This window comes from Danio rerio, chromosome 19 (genome assembly GCF_049306965.1).
Source record: "Danio rerio strain Tuebingen ecotype United States chromosome 19, GRCz12tu, whole genome shotgun sequence".
NCBI classification, from domain to species: Eukaryota; Metazoa; Chordata; class Actinopteri; order Cypriniformes; family Danionidae; genus Danio; species Danio rerio.
The window spans coordinates 10,511,475-10,531,717 of record NC_133194.1 but is presented as its reverse complement, the minus strand read 5'-3'; the positions used below and the strand labels follow the sequence as shown (position 1 = coordinate 10,531,717).

At 34.3% G+C, this 20,243-nt stretch overlaps 1 long non-coding RNA gene and 1 other non-coding gene across 3 annotated transcripts in view; both read right to left on the bottom strand.

Moving 5' to 3' along the window:
• Positions 1-20,243, bottom strand: part of LOC103909205 (uncharacterized) — a 62,685-nt gene that overhangs the window by 3,421 nt on the left and 39,021 nt on the right. For both annotated transcript variants that reach the window (XR_012394914.1, XR_658964.5), the window contains exons 4-5: positions 14,991-15,042; positions 14,156-14,189 (exon numbers count right to left, since the gene is read on the bottom strand). This is a non-coding gene — a long non-coding RNA (uncharacterized lncRNA). The remainder of the gene's footprint in view (positions 1-14,155; positions 14,190-14,990; positions 15,043-20,243) is intronic.
• On the bottom strand, positions 10,430-10,517 carry mirlet7d-2 (microRNA let7d-2). Its single transcript, NR_029986.1, has one exon. It is a non-coding gene; the product is annotated as a microRNA let7d-2 (primary transcript).

The following is a 20,243-nucleotide window of genomic DNA, read 5'->3' as shown; positions in this document are numbered from 1 at the left end:
CTCATTCTGAAAACGTAGACTTATAATTAAGCAAGTTATGTAGCCAGAAATACGTATGGCTGCATTTCGGCTCATTTTCAGTTTATTTAGACCCAAGAAATTGAGGAAAAGCTAGTGTAAATTTGGCTGGAGCACTATGACTGTTTGACGTGTCATGTGAGCAATACCTCAATCGAGTCAAAAAAGAAAAAAGTTGAGGAGAAATTGCTAGTTCCCTTCAAACCCAGGTGAGCAAATATGTACATTTTCTACCCTATTAAAGGTTTCTTTCTTATTATGTAGTTGATAACAAAAGATATACTACGTGTTTTTGGTAGTGAGATGTAGTTTGAACAAAGTTGTCGACAATTCTTCCTATTGTAAAGTCATATGGTGTAAAACCCCCTGTCGCCGATCCATCTTGCAGTGTAAACAAAGCAGCGACAAAATGCTAGCCCAGATAGCCATGCAGTGTGAAAACATCTGTGACACGATTACTTTGAAAATCATGCTGTCTGAACTCGGCATAAGACAAAAACAGAAGCCGAAAAATAAAATAAACAATTAAATAACTGGGTGAGAATGTGGTAAAATCCAAAAACGTGGTAAAAATCAGGCTAGGGCTTTTCTTTTTCTGGATTTTTTGTGACAGGATTATGCGCAGAACTCCATGACAAAGCTATTTTACTCTCAAATATTGCTGGGGATTGAGGTCATACTTTAATCATTTCATTACAGTAGCTGCTTTTGTATTAACAAAGACTGTAAAATACACAAGACGAGTCAATAGTATAGTTTTAAACATTAAAAAGGTCGATATGGCCGCTCTAGAAATGGAAGCCCCGCCTTCTAGTAAAGGAGCCATTCATGGCCCGCTATAAGCTAACGATTCTTCGTGGAAAGGGCTCAGTGCAGACATGTGTTTTTATGACGCTTTTTGCAGCTTCATTGCAACTGGATTGCTTTTTAAAACTGTCAGTTGAGTTTACGAAAGTGGGAGGGCGGGTCAATTGGTGCTTTTGAAAACACTATTGATTGGGTTTAGGGAAGGAGGCGTGTGGGTCAGTCGATAAGTCAGCCAGTCGACAGGTGGGATTACGTGAGAAAAGCAGGGGCCAATGGCACTTGTGAGAATAATCTGAGATCTTAAAAGCGTAAACACCAGCCTCTAATAGATTCGTAAAAACAAAAACTGCTAAATAAACGTACCTCATGGAACATATTTGGCGCTCTCCAGAAATGTATATAGGGGTACATTTTCAGAATGAGCCTAGGTTGCCGAATGTCAAAGCAAATGGTCAGATTTTTTTGACAATTGCCAAAGTAACGTTTTTTTAAACTAGCGTGGATTAATTGTTCACCTTAAGAATAACAATGTGGGCTAGGACAATAAACTATGTACATTTTGATTTCACAAGTACCCTAAGCATGGATGAGGAAACCATTTTGCGTTACTTCAATCGGGAGTTTAGTTGAGAATAGATTGTTTTGTGACATTTATAAAGAGGTAGTCGGTGAGATCAGAATCTAACATGTTTTATAGTATACAGTTGAGGATGAAAGTCTAAGAAAATTTGGAAATTAATATAGGCAAATAGATAGTACTCATGATATAATTATAAAAACAAAAAAGACAATACTAGAAATGAGTAAAACTGAAAAAAAATGAGTAATTTAATAATAATAATAATAATAATTCCTTACATTTAGCAATTTTCTGGACACTCAAATTGCTTTACACATTTTTTAGGGGGGGGGAATCTCCTCATCAAACACCAGTGCACACCATCCACCTGGATGATTCGACGGCAGCCATATTGCACCAGACCACACACCACAGACCAGCTGATTAGTGGAGAGGAGACTCCATTATGATGAACAGAGGCCAATGGGCAAATTTGGCCAGGATGCCGGAGTTAAACCCCTACTCTTTTCTAAAGGACATTCTTGGTTTAACGACTCATCCTAAAGAGCGCTCACTGAGCAATGGATGAATGAAAAGGGGGTAGAATGACTTTTAATCATGAAAGTAATACAATGGTCAAATTAAAAGTAAATGAAAAATTAATAAGAATTGTAATAATAATTGTTGCTATTGTTACAATTATTATTCCTCATGATTTCTACACAACACTTTTAATGTTTGTTATTTTTTGTTGTAATACAATCTAAAATATATTATTCGGTCTACATTATTATTACATTGTGTTACTTGAAAAAAATATTTGTATCAGAATATTCATCAACCAATAAAAAAAATCAATGCTTTTAGAACTGGCAAGCAGGTCATAACTAAGTGATGCTAACGAGTCAATGAATCTCGCTCCTGCTTCCCCACATACACAAAGCGAGCATATAATCTCCAGAATCTGAATACCACCAGGCTGCACGCAATAAATATTCATGAAGCGCATTGTGAATTCGCCAAACACACACTGATGTTGGAGCTGAATAAACAAACAAACAAACAAAGAAGTTACACAACCAATCAGGGTCGTACTGAAAAGGGAAACAAACAATTAAACAGATTAATCAAAAGATAACGAGTCAAAACACCGGAGGCAAACAAAGCGTTTGGGGAAAGAGGAGACAGGATTATGCACAGAACTCCATGACAAAGCTATTTAATTGTGAAATATTTATGGGGATTGAGGTCATACTTTCATCATTTCATTACAGTAGTTGCTTTTGTATTAACAAGGACTGTAAAATACAGAAGACATATCACTAGTATAGTTTTGAGCGTCGAAAAATGTTAATGTCAATATGGCCGCTCTAGCAATGGAAGCCCGGCCTTCTAGAAAAGGAGCCAATCATCAATCGCTATAAGCTAACGATTGTCCAGAGGAGGGGCTCAGTACAGATGTGTTTTTGTGACGGTTTTTGCAGCTTCATTGATATGAACCATTTGGTTTCGGCAAACTCCCTGGAATCTCATCTACTTGCCTCACAGACATGAGAAATATATCTACATAAAGCTTGAAATCTCTTCTTTTAAACTAACCAAGTATACCTAAAAGTAAATGTTCTCTGGTTTTGTAATCTGTATAAAACAAACATGAGGTACAGTCAGTTCTGTTTGACCTCATGAATTCCCGCCTTTGTCATTAAAATAACCCAGGTTTATTCTGATCACGTACAGTACACCTATATACATTTCGGGAGTGCACCAAATACGTCCCAAGAGTTACTTTTAAAAAATTTTTTTGCAGTTTTTGTTTTTAAGAATGCACCAGAAACCGCTGTGTATGCTTTTTGAGATGTCAAATTACTTGTGAGTGCCATTTGCGCCTTCTGTTCTTGTGTAAGTCCACCAGAGGCCACTGTCGACTGACTGAATGCCTGACTGACTGACCGACAGACCAACCAACTGATAGCCCCACCCACCCCCTTCCCTAAACCCAACCGACAGTGTTTTGAAAAGCAATCCAGAAAAAGAAAAGTACCCTTCTGATTTTTACCACATTTTCAGATTTTACCACATTCTTACCCTGTTATTAATTTGTTTGTTTTATTTTTTGGCTTTTGTTTTTGTCTTACAAACTTTCTGTGAGTTCTTGACTCAAACCCCGTTGTCACAGTCAACTCCGCTCTGCATCACTTACGTGATGAGCTACTGAACAAACTTGTAACAGCAGAAAAGCCATTCACACAGAGGTAAGCGATCAGCTGGTAAGCGCGATAAGGAATGGCATCATACCACCCCGTAGTGTTCATTTTAAAGACGAAATGCAGCCATACGTACTTCTGGCTTCATATTTTGCTTTCTCCAGAAATGTATATAGGGGTACGTTTTCAGAATGAGCCTGTGTTGCATTCAAATGCAACAACTTGAACTTGTAAACAAAGAGATGGCTGTCCTTTTGGGACAAGATTCAAGAATTACTCCAGAAGACCAGTGCAAATGGTTGAAGCATTATTCAGAGGATGATATCATGTAACACAATGCATTTTTTCCCCAAAGACTTCCATTTATACGCATGTGAATGTGGTAGACTGAAAATGTAAGCTTGTGCGACAAGTTTCACATGTCGCTGCATTGCAAAGTTCAAGCTTGGTGAGCTCTGACACACGTAATCGATGACACACGTAAATCAAAATGTGACCTCTCTTTTCAGAAATTGAAAATATGGTACAATCGTTTACTTTAAAAATGACTAATCATCTAGTTTTATCCCGTTCATTTCGCAGCGCCGTTCAACAGAATTTTGCATGTTCAAACTTACAGTGATTCTTAGAGTGGTTACATATTTTGATTGGCAGGGTGACGTTTGATTGTGTTTGCATGTTTTCCATGTCTTCGCATGGGCTTCCTCCAGGTGCTCGAGTTTCCCTCACAGTCCAAAGACATGCGCTATAGTTGAACTGAAGAAGCTAAATTGGCCTGAGTGTGGGCGTCATGGTGGCACAGTGGGTAGCATGATTGCCTCACAGCGAAGAGGTTGCTGGTTCGAGCCCCAGCTAGGCCAATTGGCATTTTTGTGTGGAGTTTGCATGTTCTCCCCATGTTGGCGTGGGTTTCCTCTGGATGCTCCGGTTTCCCCTACAGTCCAAAGACATGTTGTATAGGTGAATAAGCTAAATAGGTCATGGTGTATGCGTGTGAATGAATGTGTATGGGTGTTTCCCATTGCTGGGTTGCAGCTGGAAGGGCATCCATTTAGTCAGAGACTAAACTGAAAGAAAAAGAATTAAAAAAAAATAAAACTACAAATTATAAATGGTAGAGAAGCTAAGAATTTTCCAGTGGTCTAGTCATTTTTCCATAGCTAGGCATGTGAGTAAAAGCCGAAATTAAATCTTTTAACCATATAAAGCAATCACGTCTCTTCAGAGGACTTTGATTAAACCACTTGATTCATGTGGGCTTATTTTCTGATCTTTTTATGAACGTGTTAAAACATCAGATTTGAGTGAGATCTGACCTTCAGTGGAATGACTGAAATCTCTCAGATGTGATTAAATATCTTCATCTGTGTTCTGAAAATTAATAAAAGTCTTAAGGGTTTGTAAAGACACGAAGGTGAATGAATGGTGACAGAATGTTCATTTTAGTATACCTAAACTAAGCCTTTAAGAAAAAATGAAATATTCCTAGAGATCGCTGTTTTAATTAAATGAAAAACACTTCTTAGCCACTCAAACAGTTCACAAAATATAATCAAACACATTTAAAAAATTGGACATTAAAATAAGGCTATGTAAGGGAGGGGTTTTATTTGTGCTCAGGATGGTTTCTTTGTTCTCGAGTCAAAGTGTTATTCCTCTGTTTCTCGTAATGTGTGGCTGAACGTCTTGGGTGTGTGTCTATGTGTCTGGAAAAGAACAACGACAGGCGCAGATTGCTGATATGTGCTCTTTTTTATCTCTTAGAGGAGAAGGGCAACGCAATGCGGATCCTGGCAGAGTGTGTGAGTGGCCAGACAGTCAGCGGGACAACCGTAATCATTTATGCTGGAGAGATGATTGAGAGGCTAATTACAAGCACACACACACACACACACTTGTGGTTTAAGCGGACTCTTCATAGGTGTAATGTATTTTATACTGTAAAACCCGCTTATTATATGGCCTTACCCTTACACTAAACACAATCCTTAAAGGAAACCTGTAGTACATTTTTAATGTCCAAACACCCCATTAAGAATGCATTTAAAGTGTTTGGATTAACATAGACACCAGGCATGTCCTTGTAAACCAGCTCAATAGAGCACAACTGGGTCACACCCATGTCATTACCCAATTTCATATATCAACCCAGCCTCATTGAAAATATGTGCCCAGGGCTACATTTTTGAGAACTGAGAAATATGTACCCTAGACTATGTGTTTTTGCAGTTTTTGTTTTCACAAATCCACTAAAGGGCATCGTGTACATTTTTAACAAGCTCAAATACGTTACTGGGGCATGCTTTCTTATACGTTCCATTTCTCGTAAATCCACCGGAAAGCTTAAAGTGAAAGAAGCTGAGGTTTGTTTCCCAAACAATGACATAACTCGTGGCTGAACTAGGGCGTTCATAGACTAGGTCTATCACAGTACTCAGAAATGTATCCCGGTTCTCAGAAATGTATCCCTGGGCATATTTTACCAATGGGCCTGTGCTGTCATACACTGTAAAACTGTTGGTATTTTAAAAACGTAACATAAAAATTTTTAAATAACGGCAGTTAAATTACAGAAATTTACCATAACACAACAGACTCTAAATTACAGAAATTTCCTTTAATTTTAATTTCTGGTAAATTTCTGTAATTTAACGTCTGTTATCTTATTTCTTAAATTTAATGGTCGTTGTTTAACTTTTTTTTTTTTTTTTTTTTTTTTTTGGGCACCGGAGCTGCGAAACATAAATTATGTGTCATTTCCTTATGGGGACCAACAAAGGTCAAAACTTGTCCCCATTTGGTCCCCTCTACATAACACACAAACATCACAGACTTAAACCAGAGCCTAATATCCTGTTATTTCAATAAACCATGCACTTAAGAAGAAAAAAAACTGCAGTGTGCACCTGAAAACATTGCAAAATGAGCTAATTAGAAAATTATGGTTAATGGAAACGGATAATGAAATGCTTGGATTCTCCAAATTACTCTGAGCATTGAGCAAAATTTAGAAAAGTGAAAGGCACAGCAGTTCTATTTCTCCTTGTATTGAACCATAAATACTTTTGTGACTGATTAAATATTTTCTGCAGTTTAGTCAGATATTGAGCTGTCTCAAGCCCTGTGCCAAGTGAGCGATACAGAGCCTTGAAAAAATCATAAATGACTATTAATTATGCAGATGCATTAGCTTTATAATTCCTGTTTTTGTCCTCTATAAATACTAATATTGACTAAAATTCATAGTGGGACTGATGATGTGTCCAAAATCTCATACTGTTTAGCAGGTAGGTGCTACAGCTAAATTTGAACTTATTTCAATACTATTAGAAAAGTACACATGTAGTACACATATGAGTAGCATTAAAGAAATTCAAGCTGGTCTCAGTCAGCTCCCTGTGATAAATCCAATTATCACTACATTAATTAAAAATGGAATTTTTCACATCCCTATAGCTCCAGAGGTCTTGATGTTCTGCCCATTTGGTCACAGTACCTTAATCATTATATATTGTGACACTGATGGTGACATAAGAGCAGATCAGGCTCATTGGAATTATGTGAATTCTGCAAAAACGTACTTCAACATATGTTTTACTGCAGTTTCTAGGTAAAGTGAATGCTACAGGGCAGAATTACACTAACAACTTTTGTTCATTTTTAAACTAACTACAACAATTTTACCCATTGTACCCAAGTGTTAAACACATCATGATTTCTCTTGGTAAATATATTTCTAAAGGAGCTGTTGACATGAAATTGAGCTAGATTTTGGTAAAAATGCAAACAATCCAAACATACTAACAAACAAAACGATGTTGTTACTTGTAATAACAATGGAATGACAAAAGGTGAAGGTACCAAATACTGAAATGTATTTAACACATTGTATAAAAGACTTTTTTTGACAGCTTTAAGACACCTCTTATATGAAGAATGGAGTCGCATACATTGCTTGGGTGTCAACAAATTCTAAAAATCTTGACAAATCTGTGGGTCTTGTGGGAGAAATCTGCTCTTTAGTCCTTATTTTCTATTGGATTTAAGTCAGGTGATTAGCTGGAGCAATCTAGCAGCTTATCTCCTTTTTTGAAACCATTTAAGAGTTTCCTTGGCAGTGTTTTGGTCATTATCTTGCTGAAATATCCAACTTGGTTCATCTTCATCATCTAATAATGTAGGTGTTGAGACTGAAGCAGCTAATATTCATTTACACTGACAAATGGCAGGGTTGCTTTCTTACTGAGGGATTTCAGCTGCTGTCTGGTCTTTCCATGACTTTTCACATTTTCCTTTCCTTATGTGTTCAATACTTTTTCTCTGCATCAATACCCATAACTTGATTTCTAAACTAATTAGTTTTGTTTTCTTTTTTTGTGTGAATCACTTTGGTTGTTACTGACATCTGGTGAAAATTTCAAGTCAACAGCACCTTCGGAAATTAATTTTCGGAGAAAAAGTATGACATGTTCTATATTTATTTTACATTTACAGGGACATATTAATGACTAATAAAAGACTATTTTGAGCAGTTCTTTGCACATCATTCAAAAAATACCACAAAACAAATTTACAGTGTATATGAGTTGCAGTCAAATACCTTTGCTTTGCCTATCTATCTCCATGTGGACAACGTTTCCGCTTTTGTCAGTTTCTCTGTAGCTTTTTTTGTACAGTGCTCGGGTTTGAGTCGCAAGGTTCACCAAAAGAGATAATTAATTTAATACACTATTTAATCATATTTGTAAATGGAAGTTAATGAAAATAATGTCATCCATTGTAAGTCATGTTTACTCACAATCCATTAACTAATGTTATCAAGCACAACTTTTTATTATTATTGCATTAGTAAATGTATTAACTAACATTAACTATAATAACAATTGTTGTACAAGTATAGTTGATTCTTAAATAATGTAAATAGATTAATTAATAAAACCTTATGTAAAGTGTGATCATTGCAACATCATATTTACAGCTTTGGTAAATGGTAGCCTTCTACAGCTCTCTATTATGTTATATTATATTATATTATATTATATTATATTATATTATATATTTATTTTATTATATTATATTTTTTTTAATTCATTCATTTTCGTTTCAGCTTAGTCCCATTATTAATCCGGGGTCGCCACAGCAGAATCAACCGCCAACTTATCAAGCATTTGTTTTACACAGTGGATGCCCTTCCAGCAGCAACCCATCACTTTGAAACCCATACAAACTCATTCGCACTCATACATACACTATGGACAATTTTAGCCTACCCAGTTCACCTGTACCACATGTCTTTGGACTGTGGGGGAAATCGGAGCACCTGGAGGAAACCCACACTCAGTAACGCCAACTGACCCAGCCGAGGCTCGAACCAGCGACCTTCTTGCTGTGAGGCGACAGCACTACCTACTGCGCCACTGCGTTGCCCCTATATTCTATTCTATTCTATTCTATTCTATTCTATTATATTATATTATATTATATTATATTATATTATATTATATTATATTATATTATATTACCATTTATGGCTGAATGGCTAAAAATTAAATTATAAATAATTAATATAAATGATCTTTATATCTTTTATTTATAAAAATGTAAAATATGAGCTGCATAATATAAAACATAAATTAAAAAAGCTGCAAAAAAACATAAATACAGATAAATCTGGTATTAAAATGGATTAATAATGTTTGATTTGTTTATATTACGTTTTTATTTAGAAAAAGAAGAATTCTAAATTATTTTTCACAAAGACGCATGAAATTAAGGATCATTTGCTTAATATGATGAATGAATGTACAGTTGAAGTCAGAATTGTTAGCCCCCTTTTGAATTTTTTTCTCTTTTAAATATTTCCCAAATGATGTTTAACAGAGCAAGGAAATTTTCACAGTATGTCTGATAATATTTTTTCTTCTGAAGAAAGTCTTATTTGTTTTAATTTCGGCTAGTAAAGCAGTTTTAAAATTTTTAAACACCATTTTAAGGACGATATTATTAGTCCCTTTAAGCTATTTTTTACGAGTCTACAGAACAAACCATCCTTATACAAAACCTTGCCTAATTACCCTAATCTGCCTAGTTAACCTAATTAACCTAGTTTAGCCTTTAAATATCACTTTAAGCTGTTTAGAAGTATCTTGAAAAATATCTAGTAAATATTATTTACTGTCATTATGACAAAGATAAAATAAATCAGCTATTAGAGATGAGTTGTTAAAACTATTATGTTTAGAAATATGTTGAAAAAATATTCTCTATGTTAAACAGAAGTTGGAGAAAAAAATAAACAGGGGGCTAATAATTCAGGGCGGCTAATAATTCTGACTTCAACTGTATATATTAAACATTATATTAAACTTTTAAAGGTGGGATTTAATGATGCTGAATTCAGGAAATTCAAGCAAATGTCTCACATACTGTTGATGTGCTAATTTTAGTAGCCTAATTTACACTTAATGTATTGTTGTTGTTTTTTTCATCCAAAGCTACATTCATTCCAGCTACATATTATATTAGTTCACACACTTCCTCCTCTGCCTGACTCTATTAGTTAAATAAATCACCTTTTCACACACTTTTATGTTTTGTATTTTTGATTAGGATTTAAACAGAGTTCACCGATCTACTGGAGCCCTCTTGTGGATGGGCAATCATCCAAACCCTCCATTTGGCAGACGGACTGACTAACAGCCAGTTAACGACAGCACAACAAAGACCGAAACAAAATACAACAACAACAATGAAACTACTTCTATCCTCCATTATAAGGTGGAAACACTTGAAATGCTCGTCTATATGGCAGCTGTTCATACTCACCTCGACGTAATGGTGACACCGCAGGGAAAGCTAGAAGGTTGTACAGTTAACTCCAGGCTGATTATGATGCAAAACCATACAACCAACTACCTCAGCCTGCAGCGCACAGACTCCAGTATCCATTCCTACATCACTAGCACTAGCAGGTGTCAATATATTTCAAGTGTAATGTCTTCCCCTACTGGACAACCAGTGTAAGGCAACACATCATTCCTATCTGACAAAATTATCTATACTGCCTGAAGGTTTTTGTGATGTTATTAAGATTTTTGCTCATTTGGCGAAACAGAATAATTTTCATTGCTATCAAAGGGATAGTTCACCCAAAAACAACAATTCGGTCATCATTTATGGTACATCCTCCACTTGTTCCAACCCTGTTTTTTGTGAAACAGCAAGAAAGATTATAGTGAAAAATGTTCGATTGGAGTTTAATTTATTTGACATAATCAAACATTGTATTGAACATTATATTAAACTTTATATATGGCATTTTATGATTTTGATATTACAAACTTCCAGTAAATGTCTCACAAACTGCTAATATACAAACTTTTATAAGTAATTTACACAGAAAAATGTGAATACTTAAAATATATTTTATTTTATGTTTTGTCAGTGGCTGCGTTCTTCAAAATATCTTGGTTTGTGTTCAACAGAAAAGAGAAATTTATAAATGTTTAGGTATATTTGAGTATTATTCAATGAGCAAATGGTGAGGAAAGTTTTATTTTTTGGGTGAACTATCCCTTTAAAATGTAATTTAATAAGTGAGTAATTGAAGTTTAAGACTTTATTTCCCCCTAAAATAAAAGAATGTTGTCATTATTTGCTCATATCATGGTCACAATTTACAATAAGTCTCCTTTACTTAACAAATAATACCTGTACAGCATTTATAAGTCAGAATTTAACATTTTTTTTTCGCAATATTAATATTTATCTAGTAGTTCTTGTTAAAAGTAGTTAATCCACAGTAAGAATAATGACTTTAGTTCTATTGAGTAACGTCAACAAAGACAAATATACATTGAAATAAATGTATTATTCGTTGTTTGTTGTTAGTAAATTGTTGTTACCCAACATTGGGTCGATGTATTTTACAAATTTAGCGTCTATAAGAACCAATGAGATTTGTCAATGCGACTCGCATCAGCAAATTTAAGCGTTTACAAGAACCAATGAGGTTTTATGTTGTGAATTACATTAGCAAATTTAATGGTCTATAAGAACTAATTCAATTTGTCGATGCGAGTCACATCAGCAAATTTAAGCATCTACAAGAACCAATGGGGTTTGATGTTGCGAATTACATTAGCAAACTTTAGCGTCTATAAGAACAAATTCGATTTGTCTTGTGAGTGACATCGGCAAATTTAGGCATCTACAAGAGCCAATGAGATTTGTCGATGCGAGTCTTATCAGCAAATTTAGGCCTCTATAAGAATCAATTAAATTTGTGGATGTGAGTCACATCAGTAAATTTAAGTGTCTATAAGAACCAATGAGCTTTGTTGTGGCAAGTCAAATCTGAAAATTGAGCATCTATAAGAACCAATGAGATTTGTCGTTGCGAGTAACATCAGCAAACTTAAGTGTCTATAAGAACCAATGAAATTTGTTGATGATAGTCACATGGGCAACTTTAAGCATCTATAAGAAATAATTATAATTGTCTTGTGAGTGACATCAGTTAAAATAAGCATCTATAGGAATTAATTAGATTTGTTATTGCAAATCGCAGCAGCAAATTTAAGCGTCTATAAGAACTATTTAGATTTGTCGATGCGAGTCACATCCGAAAATTTCATCGTCTATGAGAACCAATTAGTATTGTCTTGTGAGCGACATTAGCAAAATTAAGCATCAATAGGAATCAATTAGATTTGTTGTTGCGAATCACCTCAGCAAATTTAGGCATTTATAAGAATCAATAAAGTTTGATGTTGCGAATCACATTAGTAAGAAAAATTGTAAGAACAATTTGTAAAAATTAAGCATCTTTAAGAACCAACAAGATTTGTCGATGTCTCATCAGCAAACTTAAGCATCTATAGCAGGGGTGGCCAATCCTGTTCCTGGAGAGCCACCTTCCTGTAGATTTCAGTTGCAACCCATATTAAACACACCTGCCTGTAATTATCACATGGTGTTAAGGTCCTAATCAATTGGTTCAGGTGTGTTTAATATGGGTAGCAACTGAAATCTGCAGGAAGGTAGCTCTCCAGGAACAGGATTGGCCACCCCTGATCTATAGGAACCAATGAGATCTGTCGATGCGAGTCACATCGGCAAATTTAAGCTTCTACAAAAGCCAATGAAATTTGTCGATGTGTGTACATGAGCAAAATTAAGCGTCCACATGAACCAATGAGATTTATTGATGCCAGTCTCATCAGCAAATTTAAACTTCTACAGAAGCCAATGAAATTGGTCAATGCAAGTCACATCAGCAAATTTAAGTGTCTATAAGAACCAATGAGATTTATTGATGCGAGTCATAGCAAATGTAAGCGTCTATAAGAATCAATAAGATTTGTTGTCGCCAGTCTCATCAGCAAATTTAAGCTCCTACAGAAGCCAATGAAATTGGTCGATGCAAGTCACATCTGCAAAATTAAGCATCTATAAGGACCAATGAGATTTGTCGATGAGAGTACCATAGACAAATTTAAACTTCTAGTAGAACCAATGAAATTTGTGGATGTAAGTCAAATCTGCAAATTTAAGCATCTATAAGAACCAATTGGATTTGTTTTATTGCGTCAAGCACAGTTTGGTTGAGTTTGTGTTTACGTCCAATGATTAATGTTTATATGCATGAAAAATAAAAAGTTAAATAAACTTGCTTGTCATTTAAATTCTTTGTGTATTTTCAGAATACTTAGTCTCTTCATGACCTTTTTGAACAGTCTTTCAGAGGAGAAACAGAAATCTCTCAGGTTTTATGAGTAATATCTTAACTTGAGTTCTAGAGATTAATGAAATTCTTATGGGTTTAAAATGACATGAGGGTATAAGATGATGAGATTTTTCAACTGTCCTTTTAAGGAGTGGAAATGTTGTCTTATGCGCAGACATACACACATTTCTCATCTTCATAGCAACCACAGTCTTGCGGTCTGAAAAAAGCTATTTCAATGCAACAACATAAATGAATGCTTTTGTGAACGCAGAGCGCTGTGTTGATGAACAGGACTGATTTCTCCATTATTGTTTATTAATAGGCATCTTTACATTCTATAGTTCATCCCTGAGATGAATCCTCGATTGAAGATGAGACACTTGAGAAAGCAAATCAATCTGTGGAGATAATAAAGACCTTCTCAAAGCTGGAAATACAATTTTGAGAGACTAAAAAAACTAAATGGTAAAATTTAATCTCTATGGATCAAGCTTTCATGAATTGACCTGTTTTTTAAACATCTTACTTATTGCCCTGGCAAAAGCGACTGATAAGAATGTCTGATTTGGACACTATAAAGAACTAAGAAATTGCACATGCTTAATGAGAGACTTCAATCAATTTCAAATATGGTTCAAACAAGAAAAAAGGCCTTTCATCTGTTTGGTTTGGAACTTCTGCATGTCTAAAACCTGAGAAAATGAATACAGCCTTTGAATCGATGTATTTTTTAATTTGTCTCCGTGATGAAAATTCTCAATTTGCCATTTGTGAACTCAAAGGTTAGTTTAATTGACCAACATTTATCAGATACTTTAGTTTAAACTGATTACTCACCAGGATGCCATTCCAAAGCAGTATGATATAAACTCTGTGCAAAAAGAAAAGGAAAATGTTTTAAGTTTAACATGCGACAACTTCTGAAATTAATTTACAAACTGAATTCACAGAACTGCTACATGTAATTATATTTGATCATAATTTAATATTTATTCAATCATTTCTGCGTAAATACTGTAATTAACTTACTGCATGCTTTGAATAATTTTATAGTTCTACTTAATGGACATTAGCTATTAATATGTCACCAACTTTAATCTGATATAACATTTCCAGGGCTTGACATTAACTTTTTTGATCAGCAGCCAGCCACTGTGACTAGTAGATTTTCAACATTCCTAGCCACTCGCCATTTTCACTAGCCACACTTTAGCAGTTAGAAAAATATATATTTATGAATTAAATTAACTTTGGCATGCTAAAATCACTGATTTAGATTTTGTGTTATGACCACATGAGTCCTCATTCATTTCACTTTTTGTGTATGAGCTTGCTCAATGAGCATGAGCAAATGGGGTTTTGGTTTTATATTGCATTGCAATTAGTTCTTGTTTCACAAGACTTTTCAGGGCTCAACACTAAGGATTTACTTATATTTTTTCTCTGGCAGCACCAAAAATAAACAAATAAATAAGTAATTTCTTAGCCACAAATTTTAAATAATTAGAAATTTTCAAAACAAGCAAAATATAGCTGTATACTTACACTTTTTATTCAATTTCTGTCTAGCCCGCCACAGCTGAAATCTACCCGCATTTGGCAAGTTTTTAAGGTCAAGCCCTGAATATTACCCTCAAAGGGAAAGTTCACCTCAAAATTAAAATGTACTCACTCAAATATGCTGATTTTCCAGTGGTTCCATTACTTTATGTGTTTCTTTATTCCTGTTGAACACAAAAAAAGACATTTTAGAAAAAAAATTACAAATCAGTAACCATTGACTTAAAGTGAAAAAACTAATTATTGCAAAAGCTTCTACAAGAACCAATGAGCCTCATTGTTGCTGTTTACATCTAATAGTCAATGTCTATACGTGGAAAAATGTTAAATTAAACCTGTTTGTCATTTACATTGTTTGTGTATATTAAAAAGACTTTTAAAAGAGAAACAAATCTTTCCGGTTTCATGATGTAAGCTGCGTCCCAAATCGCATACTTATGCACTATTTTACGCCATTTTGTAGTATAAATAGTGTAAGTAGTGTGTTCACATTGAAAACTCTCAAAATAATAAGTGCACTTTAATTACCCGGATGATGCACTCATTCAGCCGCTAAAATGAAGTGTGTAATGATGGACACTTCACGCACTCAACGACCGCAGGTTTGCTTACGTAGCGGAAGGGGCGGAGCGATCGGACGCACATGTTGAATAACTTTATTTATTTTGGATAGTGAAAGCAAAATTCTCCTACGAGAGTGATTATAGCGCCTCCGGATGGCAAATGCGGCAATACTCACGGCATGTATTACTTGATAATTCAGTCGTTTATTTCACTGATTTGGCAACAGTCAAACGTCATCAGGGAAACGGTTTAAATTTCCGCTTAGTAAAAAAACATTAGTGTGCCATTTGGGACAGCACTACATACATATACTATCCTGTTGAGTGTGTAAGTGCATAAGTACATAGTGCATGAGTGCATAGTGTATAGTGTGCCATTTGGGACGCAGCTGTACTTCCAACTGCAACAGAATATTGAGTAGGTGGGCGGGGCTTTCTTTTTTACATCATTTTCTCATAGCAAACTTTGATTGTAGATTACCAAAACAAACTTTTTTATTTCAGTGGATTAACTTGCACAAATTAATTATTCACTTTAGGAATAACAATACAAGCTGGCAAAATAAACATTGTAGATTTTGATTTAAGGGGAACTTTAAGTGTAAGGATTTGTCGATGCGAGTCACGTGAGCAAATTTAAACTTCTACAAGAACCAATGAGTTTGTTTACATCTGATGATCAATGTCTATATGAGACAAAAATGTTAAATCAAACCTGTTTGTCATATAAATTGTGTATTTTCAGAAGACTTTCAAAAGAGAAACAAATCTTTCCGGTTTCATGATGTAATTCCAACTGCAACAGAATATTGAGTAGGTGGGCGGTGCTTTCTTTTTTACATTATTCTCTCATAGCAAACTTTGATTGTAGATTACCAAAACAAACTTTTTTATTTCAGTAGATTAACTTGCTCGGATTAATTATTCACTTTAAGAATACACAATAGAAGCTAGCAAAATAAACATTGTAGATTTGGATTTAAGGGGAACTTTCAGTGTAAGGATTTGTCGATGCGAGTCACGTGAGCAAATTTAAACTTCTACAAGAACCAATGAGTTTGTTTACATCTGATGATCAATGTCTATATGAGACAAAAATGTTAAATCAAACCTGTTTGTCGTATAAATTGTTTGTGTATTTTCAGAAGACTTTCAAAAGAGAAACAAAGCTATCCGGTTACACGATGTGCTTCCAACTGAAACGGAATATTGAGTAGGTGCATCGATTAATTATTAATTTTAAGAATAACAATGCAAGCTAGCAAAATAAACATTGTATAATTTTGATCTCACTCGGACTTCAAGTATGATACATTCACATGAGTTAAGTGCGCTCGCTGACAAAAGTCTTGTCGCTGACCCAAGTTTTAGAAACAGCAAATAATGACTTGACTTCTAGTTGATCATTTGGTATCAGAAGTGGCTATATGACTGGCAAGGCCTCTAGATTATGCTTGTTTTACCAAAATAAAATATGATCATGTCTTGATTTTTAATTATTTCATTAGGACAGTAAGGTCTGACTTTGCTTAGACAAAAGTCTTGTCACTTAACAGAAATAAAGTACAGTGTAGAATATAAAGTCATGGTGCAGTGGAGAAAGAATTAATATTGTGTATGACTCCCATGAGCTTGGACGACTGCATCCATACATCTCTGCAATGATTCAAAAAACTTATATAAGCTATCTGGAATGGCAAAGAAAGTGTTCTTGCAGGACTCCCAGAGTTTATCAAGATTCTTTGGATTCATCTTCAATGCCTCCTCCTTCATCTTACCACAGACATGCTTAATAATGTTAATGTCTGGTGACTGGGCTGGCCAATACTGGAGCACCTTGAACTTCATTGCTTTCAGGAACTTTGATGTGGAGGTTGAAGTAATAGATGGAGCGCTATCCTGCTGAAGAATTTGTCCTCTCCTGTGGTTTGTAATGTAATGGGCAGCACAAATGTCCTGATACCTCAGGCTGTTGATGTGGCCATCCCCTCTGCAGATCTCTCACACGGTCACATACTGAATGTAACCCCAAACCATGATTTTTCCCTCACCAAACTTGACTGATTTCTATGAAAATCTTGAGTCCATACAGTCTTTTGCAGTATTTGTGATGATTGGGATGCAGGAAAAAATCGACCTTCTGCCACTTTTCCAAATGAGCAACTAGAAGTCAAGTTATTATTTGTTGCTCTTACAACTGGAATCAACGGCAAGACTTTTATCTTACATTTGAACAATTCCTCTTAAAAAAAAAAAACAATAAATTTAAGTAAACAATTCTTTTAACACCAAACAGTTAACATTTCGATTGAGCCACTGCTTTAACAAGAAACAGTTAGTGTTCTCATTGTTACTCTTCGAGACAGAGACCCAGACACCCTCAGACACATATGCTGGACAGCTCTGTTCCTCTGACAATGACAGAGATCTCCAGGGTGAGACATGAATGCGCTCCAAACATTGACTGCATTGCTTTATTCATCCGCTTTCTCGCTCTCTGTCCTTTTCACAGTCAAGCGCTTTCATTTTACAGACTCAAAATAATCTGCGAGCTTAACTGCGAACACAGTTTGGCCTATAGATTGCTCTTCATATTGCTGTGCTTTAGGTCACTTCTGCGCTTTGCTATCCTTTTTAGACTTTTTGTCCTTCTCTCCCTGGCTCGACTCCACCCTGTCTTCCTCCCTCTTTCTTTTTCTTTCTCTCACTGCCACATTCGCAGTCCAATCACGTGCGAATGCGGCACGATGGTGCCAGTGCCAGCTTTTTGCCAACCTAAGTGTCTGTGTGTGTCTTTGCCAGCATGAATCACTGAGACATAAGGTCACACACTTGTCATGATCTTAATCATCAGACCACATCGTGATGAAGATCCGACTTGTCCAAATTTTGGAAAGTTTTAAAGTGTTCGCAAATTAAAAATAGCTTTGAATTCTCATTAAAAAAAGCATCATTTAAATAAACACAATGTGACAAAGATACAAAGTTTGTCAGCCATATTAAAGTTCAATGTAATGGCACTTAACAAAACTCTTCCACCCTGCCCGTGTCTTTCTTTTTACTCCCTTCTTTTCGTTATTTCTTCTGTCACTCTTCATCTCCTCTCCTCTTGATTACCCAAACCCTCTCCCTCCCCATAAGCCTGTGTGTCTGTCTGCCGATACCTTATTCAAAAAGCCAGCGAATGGCAGGTTGCTATGGGAACTTGCTGCTTGGCAACTTGCTGGCTTGGCGATGTGCCCATCGGTTGCCAGGGCAGTGTTGTCAGTGGCAGCTAAGTGCCGTGCCAGCTGTGTGCGTCTGGATGTGGATCTATAATGTGTTCATTTTGCTTATGTGGACATCCATAAGTTATATGCACTGAGTAGATATGCTTTTGAGATATGCTGAATTTTGAAATAAATAAATAAAAAATTATACAATGTATGACTTGGAAAGATTGCAAGTTCGAATTTGAAGCAGTATGTTGTACATTTTTTAAAGTAATAATTATAGTGTTTAACAGACAAAAAAACAAAACAAAACAGAAAGCATATATATTCATAAGTAATATGTTTTTTGTATAATAAATGTAAGCTATTATTAGGATCATTAAGAGTCATATTTCATAAGAACTTTGTTTATTAATATTTTTAAGGCAAATTGTTAAGCATTTATACATTATGGTATCATTTTTAATTGTAGGAATAATTTTTTTGTAATATTGCACCAAATTAAAAGAATAAAAATAAATGAAATAATAAATAAATAAACAAATATACAAATAAATAAATACATAAAATAAAATAAAATATTTTTGTAATATTGCACTGAAGTAGAAAAATAAAAAGTGTGACTGTATAATAGGAAGAATAATAAAAATAAATGAAATAATAAATTAATAAATTAATTAATTAAATATTTTTGTTATTTTGCACTGAATTAGAAGAAAAAAAGTGACTGTATAATGGCAAGAATAATAAAAATAAATAAGATAATTAATAAAGAAATGGTTAAATAAATAAATAAATCAAAAAATATTTTTGTAATAATGCTGTGAAGTAAAAGAATAAAAAGTGTGACTGAATAATAGGAAGAATCATGAAAATAAATTAATGAATTAATAAATTAATAAATAGATAAATAAATAAATATTTAGTAATATTTAACTGAAGTAGAAGAATAAAAAGTGTGACTAAATAATGGAAAGAATAAATAAATAATGAAATAATGATTAAATAAATAAATGAATATATTTCACTGAATCAGAAGAACAGGAAGTGTGACTATATAATGGGAAGAATAATAAAATAAATGAAATAATTAATAAATAAATTAATAAATAATTATTGCCAAAGATGGGTTGCAGCTGGAAGGGCATCGGCTGCGAAAAACTTATGCTGGATAAGTTGGCAGTTTGTTCTGCTGTGGCGACCCTGGATAAAAAAAAAACATACTAACCCGAAAAGAAAATGAATGAATGAATAAACAAACAAACAAACAAATAAATAAATAAATAAATAAATAAATAAATAAATAAATAAATAAATAAATAAAATATTTATTTGTAATATTGCACTGAATCATAAAAATAACAAGTATGACTATAATGGGAAGAATGATAAATATAAATGAAATAATTAATGAACAAATAGAGAAATTAATAAATAATTACCTAATTTTGTACTGAATTAGAAGAATAAAAAGTGTACCTGTATAATGGGAGGAATAATAAAATAAATAAAAAAGGATTAATAAATAAATAGAGAAATAAATAAATATATAGGTTTTATAAAATTGCACTGAATTAGAAGAATAAATAG